Genomic DNA, 10,770 nt, shown 5'->3' on the forward strand with positions numbered 1-10,770 from the left:
GGACGTGAGTTTCATGTTTCATGGTATTCCGAGTTTTACTTAAATGTTCCGCATTCTTAGTTTCGTACTAATTTTATTGGAGCGAATTAGGTGAACTAAGTGGAAGCAGAACAAATCAGTCAAGAGATATTTGTGCTCCAGGTGAATCAGCAGTTTAAATGGACCCGCTTACGGAAGCGGCGCAAGCAAGAACTTGTGGAGGATGCGTATCGAGTTATTGTTTTGTAAAATGGCTGAACCAACTTATCGTTAAGTCGCTTTTCATTTTCTACGCTAATTGGTAAATGTCTGTTTTTCGAAAAAAATTTGCAGAATTATGCAGAATTCGTGCTTGGTCGTAGTGCTGATGCTAACTAACCTATACATTGTTTGATTTGAGTATCGTTACTGTAAATTGTATTGCATATCCGACAAATTAACGCAGTTCGTAATTTTCTATCTGGCGCTGTGCATAACCGCACAATTTGATTTTCTGAGCTGCTTGTGTCTGCAAACTGCAATGCAATATCCTGCGATGTCCACTACGTAAAACAGAACAAATATCTGTTTTCAACGAAAATTTGATTTCAAGATTTTGACGGGTATAATTTTCTCTAAGATACGACTTATTGAATTTACATGGTATAGTCAATTTATATACCAAAAGACAGGAAATAACAAGATCCAATAATGATATGCAAGTTGCCTTTGTGCGGATGCCATACTGACCGCTTAAATACTCAGCAACAATCTCCTTGGCGCCTACCACCAAAGGTTCAATCGCCACACTTTGCCCTCGCTTCTCTTTTTTCCGTTTGTTTCAATGTTGCCCTATCCGTCATCCAAACCTACAGGAACAAAACAGATTAAAGAACTTGAACAACCTTAACGGTTGGTCAATAAAAATGTTAGTGGCTAGGCATCCGTAATTTTCTGCAACTTGCCACCTTGTGTGCCAGAAAACCCGATTTACATCTGACACACAGGAGTTAACCCTGGTACATTGCTTTATCTTTGTTACTTTTTTGGGCGTCCACCGCCTCTATTCCTACTTCTACGCCGTATTCAAGCTTTTTTTTTTTCCGTCTCTCAGTGGCGATATCGTCTTTTCTTGCCAGAGAATCTGGAGCGCAGCTGATTCGTTCATTCGAAAGACGTATCCACCAGCAGCCAACCTGAGCGCATCCAGTCTTTGAAAGCTTGGACGCTGATACAAGGGGCTCAACGTGCACGAATGCGGGATTGCCGCTACAACGCAGGCACACGACCGTTTACCTTCAGAGTTGATTTCCGCCTTTCTCCCCTCAGTTCAACCTTTGCGCTTTGTTTTTCTTTCTTTCTCTTTTCCTTCGCAGTATTGATGCCGTTTTCATCAGAAAGAAGTTCTAGAACACACATCTGAATCATTAGCTTTTGGTCGTTATCTTTGCGCAGAGAAATGCTGCGGTCGTTCAGCTCTTGCAGAAGTAAGCTTATTCGGGCTGTGTATTTCTTCTAACGGGAGGTTATCAAAACTGTAAAAGAGCAAGCTTGTGCGTGAACCGATGCTGCGCACCTTCAATGGAACGCTACAAATCGGTGGATTATGGACCGCCTTGGTAAACAGAAAAAACGTAAAGTCTTTATTCTCTTTTGAAACCAGTTATATAAATGCCCACCTATCAAAACAAATCCACCAAAATAATTAGAAACTTATTCATTTACCTAAGTTTTAAATTCAGATGACCCGCTTACTGAAAAAAATTGGCCATATATTCATGTAAAACGCCCATCATTTCCGTCGCACATCTGCGCCGGCAATAATGGGCGTTTTACATGAATATATCGATCACGTCCTATGCTGTCTATATAAGACGAGGAAGACGAAAGCTTGTACTTTACGTGTACAAATGTATACACCTGCACAAATCATGCACGTAAATTATGAATATATATATTGACCTGTACTGCTTTCAACAACCTGTTGACATGTGCGAAAGTGTCATTTGACTATAAACAAAGTAAGGTCTTGTTGATGCGGTAGTCGAGCTGAGGGTTTATTCATGATGCCTTTAATTACGAAGCAGGCAACAAATGCCAAGAAATAATTCTTTAAAAAAGTAAAGAAAACTAATTTTTGTAAGCAAAGAATACAACAATAAACAGTCGTTCACCTTCATTTTTCTCCTCATTGTATGCCGCCCGAGGATCATCTGCTTCACTTTGTTTTTGCATTTTCTTCTTCCGTTTCTCATTAACGCTGCTTTCCTCTTCAGCTTGAATTTCTAGAACACAGACTGATTGAAACGTGTACGGCTTTAAATGAGGTAGCAAAAACAAAAACAGATAATAAACAGGCATATTGTCTTGGCTTCTGTGTTAGCGTACGAAAGAATCGCACTGCGGTGTTTCAGTCTTTCCGTTCTCTGCATTCTTAAATTGATCAGGTGGTGCCGCCTCAGTTCAACCACCACACTGTTTTCTCGCTTTTCCTTTTCCCGTCTTTTAGTAGCGATTTCGCCTTCTTTTGCTCGCAATTCTCGAACAAAGTGATCGTTGAATCGAAATATATACAATTTGGAGCGATGTAGTAAGTAGTTTGCACCTGCGAGAAGATCATATTGCATTCGTCACCTATGTAATCATTCAAGAAAGCATTGTTGGCGCCGGACTTTGTCTCTTAATGATAAAATTTGATTTTTTCTTTTTCAGACACATATAATCCTGCATGGCTGTTTTACCATTACTGGTCAATTCCGCGTCTGGCATCTCCGGTTCAAACGCTACCTGATGTTTACGCTTTTTTTTCTCCGTTTTTCAGCAACGATGCCGTTTTTCGTATTCGGAAAGTCTAAAACGCAGTTGACAGAGATATGAAAATATAAAATGGTGCAAAACAGAATTACCACCTGAACGGAAGCACGTTGCATTTTTTTAAGTCAGCAATGGGCAATTCTGCCTCGTGCAATTTCACTGTTAACCGTTATTTTCGATTTTCTTATTACTCGCAAAACATAACCATTCCTAATATTCTACCTTCAGGGTTATTTCTCGCGTTCCCAGCCTCAGGTTCAACCGTTGCGCTTTGGTTTTTCTTCTTTTTCCTTTCCTTTGCAGTTTTGGTGCCGCTTTCATCCGCCGAAGTTCTAAAACACACAAGTTTTTAGTCGGTATTTTTACGCAAAGAAGTGCTGAAGTCGGTTAGCTCTTACAGAAGTAAGCTTTTTCGGGCTTTGTGTTTCTTCTAGTGAAGGTTAATGAAAACGCTCAAGTCGTATGAAAAGCAAGCTCGCGTTTGAGCTAGTGCTTTGTACTTCCATCAAAGCGCTACAAATTGCTAGATTACTTACCGGCTTGGTAATTAAAAAACTTAAAACCTGTATTATCTTCTCAAAATCTTTTGGTGGCTTCCTGCTTGCCATCAATAAAGTTATAGAATTTCAGACTAGTTTTCTGCAAAGCTCACGCTTCCGCTATTTTTTACGAAAACAGATGTTTAATTGCAAGGTAGCCATTTTCAACAGTTTTGCTGAGGATACATCATGTATTTAACAGTTACAGAAATCATTTTAGAAGATCCCACAGAACGCCCTCGCCTTGGTTCTGGTTTAAAAGCTTTACGATTAAGCTCGTAAAACGGTTGCCATTATAACCGTTCAGTTCGAAGTGTGTGGAAGTGACAGTAACAATCAGACAAAGGGAACCGATTGCTGACACACTGCCAGCTGGCATTGGGTGACTATTAGAGCCGTGTGTAAAGCAAACCAGTTCAATTGACTAACTGAAATTACTTTGCAATGAAATTCACGCATTCAAGAATTCGGAATGAAATGCCATGTTCACACAGTTGGCACTTCTCCCTTCCACACAGTAATAAGCTACTTTTATACAATAAATAAAAGCATACCTCCATTCAGGATTTTAATTTGGCTTTCATTGAAGAACTTGTGCGAAATGATTGGGCATCTTTGCACCCGTGACCCCTATGTTAATTTTCGCGTGATGAACTGTTGCTGCTTGGGCGCCTTCCAAAGCTGCAAAAGTTGCAAGGCTGTCACTTGATCCGTGCATTTTTTTCTGCAGGCTGGAAAAGATTCCTATAACGATTCCGATAAAAGGAAGCTCGTGGCCTCAAATGTTTATTTCGTGCTTGTGAACGGTGATAAACTATATGGAAATAATGAGTGATAAACAGATTTAAAATCAGTGAAGTTTTTGTTATCTTTAGAAGTATTTTTTTAAAAAGGAATCATAGAGCAAGTTATAACTATCAATCTTTATTCACTTCGTTCTCTGGCACAGCCGTGCGCAAGGTCGATACAAGATCCACAACACGGCTGAATAATTGAAGGGCGAGTTCGTTTTATGCTCACGGAGGCGAAATCACCGCTTTTCTCTGGTAGGGAGCAGCTTCTGTAATACTCTCACATAAAGCTGGCACAATGGTCCCCATGGATACATTTAACGCGAAGTGGCTAGCGAATTTTCAAAATAATTCCCAAAAATAACCTTAGCTCATCTTACAGAGCTTTTTTTATACTACATAACGCAATAATTGTAATGAGTATATCTCTTCGTTAACACGCAAAAAATTAAAGTTGTACTAGTGGAAGAGGGGGGCACGTAAGGTGAACCGCAAAATAAGGGGTTGCGCCGCACTTATTGTGAGTGATGGCATATTCCTTCAATCGCCCCCGACATCAGTGGTTGGCATTGAAGTAATCGCAATCAGGTGCAATCAAAATCTGCAACTGGCCCATCGAGCTTTGTTAAGCTTGTTGACAAGAAAGAGGAACAAAAGACGCCATAAACGCAAGTCTGCCGTCTGATTGCAGTCTTTTGTTTTAGCGACAGTCTGCAACAGTCTGCATGAATGTTATATGGCTGCCTGCCTGTTTTGCGTTGCTCAACATGTGCATGTGCTTTTGCGTGCGGCAGCCAGCACCTCTCGGTACCGGCACCAAAGCCGTGAAAGAAGTGTACTTTTGCAAGCTAACAGTGAACAAAACGTAAAAAAAAACTTTGAAAATCAGCTGTAAATACATTTGTTTGCCAAAAATTACGAATAAAATCGCATTAAATAAAGCACCGCAGCCTGAGCTTATTATACGGACAGAATCTCTGTTTAGGGTTTTGTTCGGCAGATATGGTCAGAACTATCCAGGGGTAGAGTGCCCCAGGCACTTCTTTGGCACCCCCGATTTTTTTTCTTTTTCTGTTTTTTGTCAATCAAAATTCTGTCCGTATAATAAGTTTCTAATACTTTACTCTATAAAATGGCCGTTTCGGAATATTTTTTTTCACATCTGTACTCTGTGAAAATTGACTTCAAATTTTTCACTTTAAAAGTTTATTTCTCAGCAACAACAAATGCGTTACCATTACTGAACCCATTTTAAAGTACAAAAATCATTTCTTTATGTGTCATATGCTACGGTTTTGTCTAAAAGTGTAGCGCGTCGACGGTATGCCCCTTTCCGCAGAAGGACCGAGTTGCTAGCCACTTTGCGTTAAGGACGGGATTAACGAGAGACCAGTAAGATAAAATATTTTGAATAAACGAAATTTTTCGTTTAATTTTGCTTGTAAACTCATCATTTCCGTGCATGCAAACAGTAACGCGTTCAAATTCAGTGCTCTTGTAAGTCCATCAGATGAATCTCCAGGAAATGCCCTCGCTTTATGTTGATAATAGAAGTGATCTTTTCATTCCAGAATGGTTTCTATCTTTTGGTCGTTCATGTGGTAAAGATTTACTGCTAACTAGGATGCCCGTAGCTTGAGCTCTTCAAGATAAGTCCCTTTTTTATAGGTAAAGTATCTTCAAATTTCACGAACACCACCCTTCTGCAAATTCTACGCCTTTTTAGGATAAAGAAAATTATAAGAATTCACAAACGAAGTAAAATTATTTCACGAAGAAAAAAGATTACCTTTCCTCATCGGACAATTTCGCCAGCCAACCGTGAAGATGATCGTATTTAATGCGAATAAAAGAACACAAGTGAAAACTCGTACACGGTCTGGTAGGTTTCATGCGCTTTGTTTTCAATGTTCATTTCCACTGCACGAAGAGCTGTGTCGCTGCACGAAGAGCTGTGTCATAAAAATGAATAGGCAAAATGGACCTCTTGAAATGCTTGTTTATCGTTGGTGCCGTTAAGTTGCCAAAAGAGCAAATATCCTCAAGATTTTGACCAAAAAATGCCAGTGCCAACTTTGCAATAAACGATTTTCAGGACCCGGGAAGACCAAGTGAGAACAATGCTGGAAAGCATTTATGCATTCTGGAAATTGATTTTCGGTGAATGCTAAGGTGGGTATGACCTGTAAGCACAGCAAAACTAATTTCAGGCCTCAATAACAAAACTTTGTTTTTTAACTTTCTTTCCAAACAGGCATAAAAATTTAGCACTACAATACAAATCGCGCAACGAATTTTCCCGGAAACTATCCAACAGCAATATTAATAGTACAAATCTGATCGTGATTATGCAACGAAACATCAGCACGATGTTGAAGTTTTAAAAGCGTGGAACCTATAAATAACATAACACTAAAGCGGCGGAAAGCTTTCGCTACACAAAGTAATTTTCTTCCAAACTGTCTTTTGTGAATGCAAAAAAACCAATGTCGCGGGAGTTTTTTGCTTAAACAAGGATACTCGTATTGTTGGAAGTGCTACGCAATCGCATCTGACCGTTATTGCAGAGGCGCGGCCATGTCACCCGCAGGGATTTTGCTGACGTAGACGGAGTTATCGCAAATAATATCGATCACGGAGAAATACTGGCCTGCACTGCGCAGCCAGGAACAGCGGTAGGTGGCACCCTGAAAAAAACGTTTCAGTACTAATTTCGCAGTGTTTCTTTTATACCAACTCTTGTGCTAGTAGCAAACGTTTCTGATGCAAAAAAAATTAGTAGAGTATATAATATATTGTATTAAGGGAGGCTTTAAACTTTAGCGCAGTATCGACCACTGTCCAGTGTGATGTTTAAAAAAAGACGACAAATAATTTGAATTTAGGATTTAAATGATAAATAATGGGCTTTAAACAGTGGTCATTAAACCAAAATTATTCATGTGTTGTCGTTGTGTAGAAAAATACGAATAAGCATTATAAGCTGTAAAACAAATTATTACAATAATTAATTTAAGAAAATACTCGCAATTTCTAATTACGGTTTCTTCCATTCAATAGGGTGGCAAACGATTTTGTAAAAAACAAAGTTTTTGATATCGCGATTTTGATTTTTTTCGTGAAGTTCTTGTTTTTTATGTAGTATGTAGTATATAGCTCGGTTTCGTTCTCCGTCTGTTGCTCTCAGTATTAATCTGTTTTTTTCGAGCGTTGCGCTTTGATTTGCTTCAGAATGCACTTTTATGGAAAGGAACGTTTTCATCTCCATCCCGTACACCAGTGGCACTCAGTGGATGTCCTAACGGAAAACGGGCTGTTTCAGCACGGTGACGTGATCGATATAGCTGAGAACGGGCTGATTGTGGATTTCCGCTGCAGCGGGCAGCGATCCCAGTTGGTCCACTATGACAAACTATTTGACGCTTCATTCGCCTCTGCGTCGTACCGAAGTTGGCAGGCAGAACTGCAGCGGCATCCCACGCTTACGGAGAATGCCAGTGTGCAGGTCCTGTGGCGCTCGCATCCGGGTGCCGCCTGGCTGTGGTATCCGGCGCGGCTCGTACATCGGGGTTTTTTCTTCCCTTTTCATAACTTGGGTCTCGTGTTCGCTGCAGTGGAACTGGACGGTCGACAGCAAGCGGAGCTATTCTCCGCTGATCAAGTGCGCGTCCAACCGTCAAAGACGATTCTTGCCAAACGAGCGCTGAAAGAAGGATGTTTTGTTCCGCCAGAACAGCGTTTGCCTGTGAATTATTAGCAGGCCAGCGCTGCTGTGGCAGCTGAGTTTCGGGAAAATCTTCAGAATTACAATGGTCTTCGTGTTGTCGCGGTCCTTAGCGAAAAACTGAAGTATGTGCAGCGAAATGGCGCGAGGCCACCGACAGAAAACGATGTGGTGCGTATGCACTTATAAAGATTGATTTATAAATACTAACTAAAACTTACTTAACTGAAAGGACTAGGAACGGAGTACACGGGCTGCGCAACGGTCTTCTACGTCATCACTGTCGCATATACAGGAGGGCGGCTGCCGTGGTGACAGATACGTATTTTGTCAGATTTCTCACCAGATTTCTTCTCACAGATTTCTTTCTCACCCGGTTCTGCAAAAATATCAGAAAGGTTTTGATGAGAAAGAAACTTGAGAATATCTTTTAAAAGCGACATAAAAATATGGGGAACTATGGTACGAAATAGGCTCAAACAGCACAGCACTGCGTTCTGGATGAGTACTTATGCGAGTGGCCGAGGGCGATGACGTGAACGACCGTTGCGCTTGCACGAACTCATTTAAACTTTTTGGAATTTTCGTACAGCCATTACTAACGAACTCGATGCTGCGCGCACAAACAGTTTTCACGCCAGTGTATACAAATCATCTGGCTATAGAATAGCATAAAAGAAAACCAAAATGTGTTTGGGAATGCGCGAAAGTGAAAGATATTGTGCATCAGTGCATGTACACGAATTTGGTGCCATATACCGGGTCACTTCACTTAATGTCTTGTGTTGATGATAGGACAACTCGTACCAGCGGAGCCTTACTGAGGTTTCACTGCTGCAAGGCTTGAAAAAGCTGCACGAGCTTGTTGTAGAGCTAGTGGAGTCCAGTTACGGGACCAAAACGCCAGGAAAGCGCAAACACCCAGGAGACGATGGACTGCCGGAAATGAAATATGTATTGCCAACCCAGACGCATCTACTGCGCGAGATCTTCCACTCACTGGATAGCGGCAGTCGCGTGAAACTGCGCCGTGTGCGTCCGCTGTGGAATGCCGTGTTGACCGCCGCCGACAGTGGCAAAACGGTTCGTATTTCCTTCGAGATTAACCTGTTTTTCCCAATGGAAGCGGACAAATTCACCGACGTGTACGGCGCCGTCGCTGGCCTGATCAAGTGCATTAACAGCTCGACACAGCGACTGATCGTGGAGGGTGTGAAGGAGGACACCTTGGCCGGGGTATTTGCGGTGATCAAGTGGAAGCTGCGAACTATCCGCATCAAACAGCTGATATTTTATAATGCCAGTCTTGATTGGGAAGATCGGTTCCCGAGGAAATTCCTCGGCAACGTGCAAGGGGGTGTTGGAGAAGTGGAGGCTGGGGGTAACACGTTGACACGGCTCCTGGCCAAGGAGTTGAGGGATCTGGCTCTGTCCTGCGGTGAAGTCCGACTGCGGCGATGTGCATTCAGTTGCATCTGGAAGATGGAAGCATGTATTCCCGATGCGACGATCAAGCTGGATGCAACGGATATTCAGTCGAAATTCTGGGACTTGTACGAGGCCGGTCTGTCCCGTGACGGAGTGGATTTGGAGGAAATAACTGAGCGTTTACGCACCGGATCGGGCGAACTTCGCAGGATGGTTGTTCGGGTAAACACTAAACAAAGAATGCTGCGGCAGGCAGATTATTTTAGAAACACATTGCGCTATACGGTACTGCGGTATGTTAGAAACATTACTGTTTAGTGCTTCCAATAATATGGTTACTGAAGTATACTATTTCTTCGTTAAACAGAAGTTTGTTGTATGTATTCTTGTGCGGTCAAAATTTCTTACCGACCCGGCAGTTATTTGGACAATACGGGAACGCGAATTTCTCTTGTTGTTGCTAATGGAATGTTAAAAGTTCGTTCATCTGCAGTTTCTCAAGGACTGGCAAAGTCACGATCCGCGATTGACGACGCCGTATCGCGGTCGCGAATGGACGGTGGAGAATCTCACCGAGCTGGATGTGTCCAAGCTGACCACACTGACGCTGCGTGCTCTGAAAGAAGTTCTTCCTAAATATTTAGAGAATAATTATTGGTGATTTTGGTGGTTAAGAACGCCACGAAGGGATGCCGATGAAGTCTACAAAAACATCCAGAATAACGAAGTTGTCGAAAACGAGTTGAATAACGACGACCGCGAACTCGATGATAACGTCGATCGTACACGGTTCTTTTTCCGCGAATGTTTTCGGTTTGTTTTTATGGGAAACCCAACAGATGACTTCGTGTTTTCTTCCCTTTACGGATTGGAATGCTCCCCAACGAATGCTAATTTCTTGTTAAAAGGAGCCTCGTAAACGAACAGCTCTGTCATACTTTTGTCCAGTCGCCGGCATGTTCGGTAATAACCAGGGAATTAGTGCAACGCCGCTCTAGTTTTCTTGCTCTTGTTTTCTTGTAATATAATCTCTGTTGTTTGTTATCTTCTTTCGGGTGTCAGGTGCCTTGAGCGGGCAGTCGCATAAAGACTCTCATAACAAATTTACGGGCAAACATTACTAATAGTAGCTGAACGGCTAAATCGACATGACCTGATGACTGTTGTAATTGCGAAGTACGCAGAAAGTCATCAGAAAAGTCCATTTCTCTCGAACTCAGTTGCTGCTTGCCGGTTACAAAACGTTGACCCTCAAACTGCATCTCGCAAACCTACCCCTCTAATATTACAGCTACTCTACATATTTTATTGGCTCTAATGGGTTGCGGAAGGTGGTGCTAATGGGTTGCGGAAGGTGGTGGTCTTAACCACCATTATGCGGCTGAGGAGATGAAAGCTTGATACGGTCTAGGACGTTTCTATCCAATTACCCAGCATGGCTCCGGTCGGAATAATACTGGTTAATCGTAAACCGAGGTAACTCGTGGCATGTTTTCTTGCAAATTTTTAAGATCAT

The sequence above is a fragment of the Paramacrobiotus metropolitanus genome, unplaced genomic scaffold (assembly GCF_019649055.1).
Source record: "Paramacrobiotus metropolitanus isolate TYO unplaced genomic scaffold, Prichtersi_v1.0 Parri_scaffold0000186, whole genome shotgun sequence".
Lineage (NCBI taxonomy): Eukaryota > Metazoa > Tardigrada > Eutardigrada > Parachela > Macrobiotidae > Paramacrobiotus > Paramacrobiotus metropolitanus.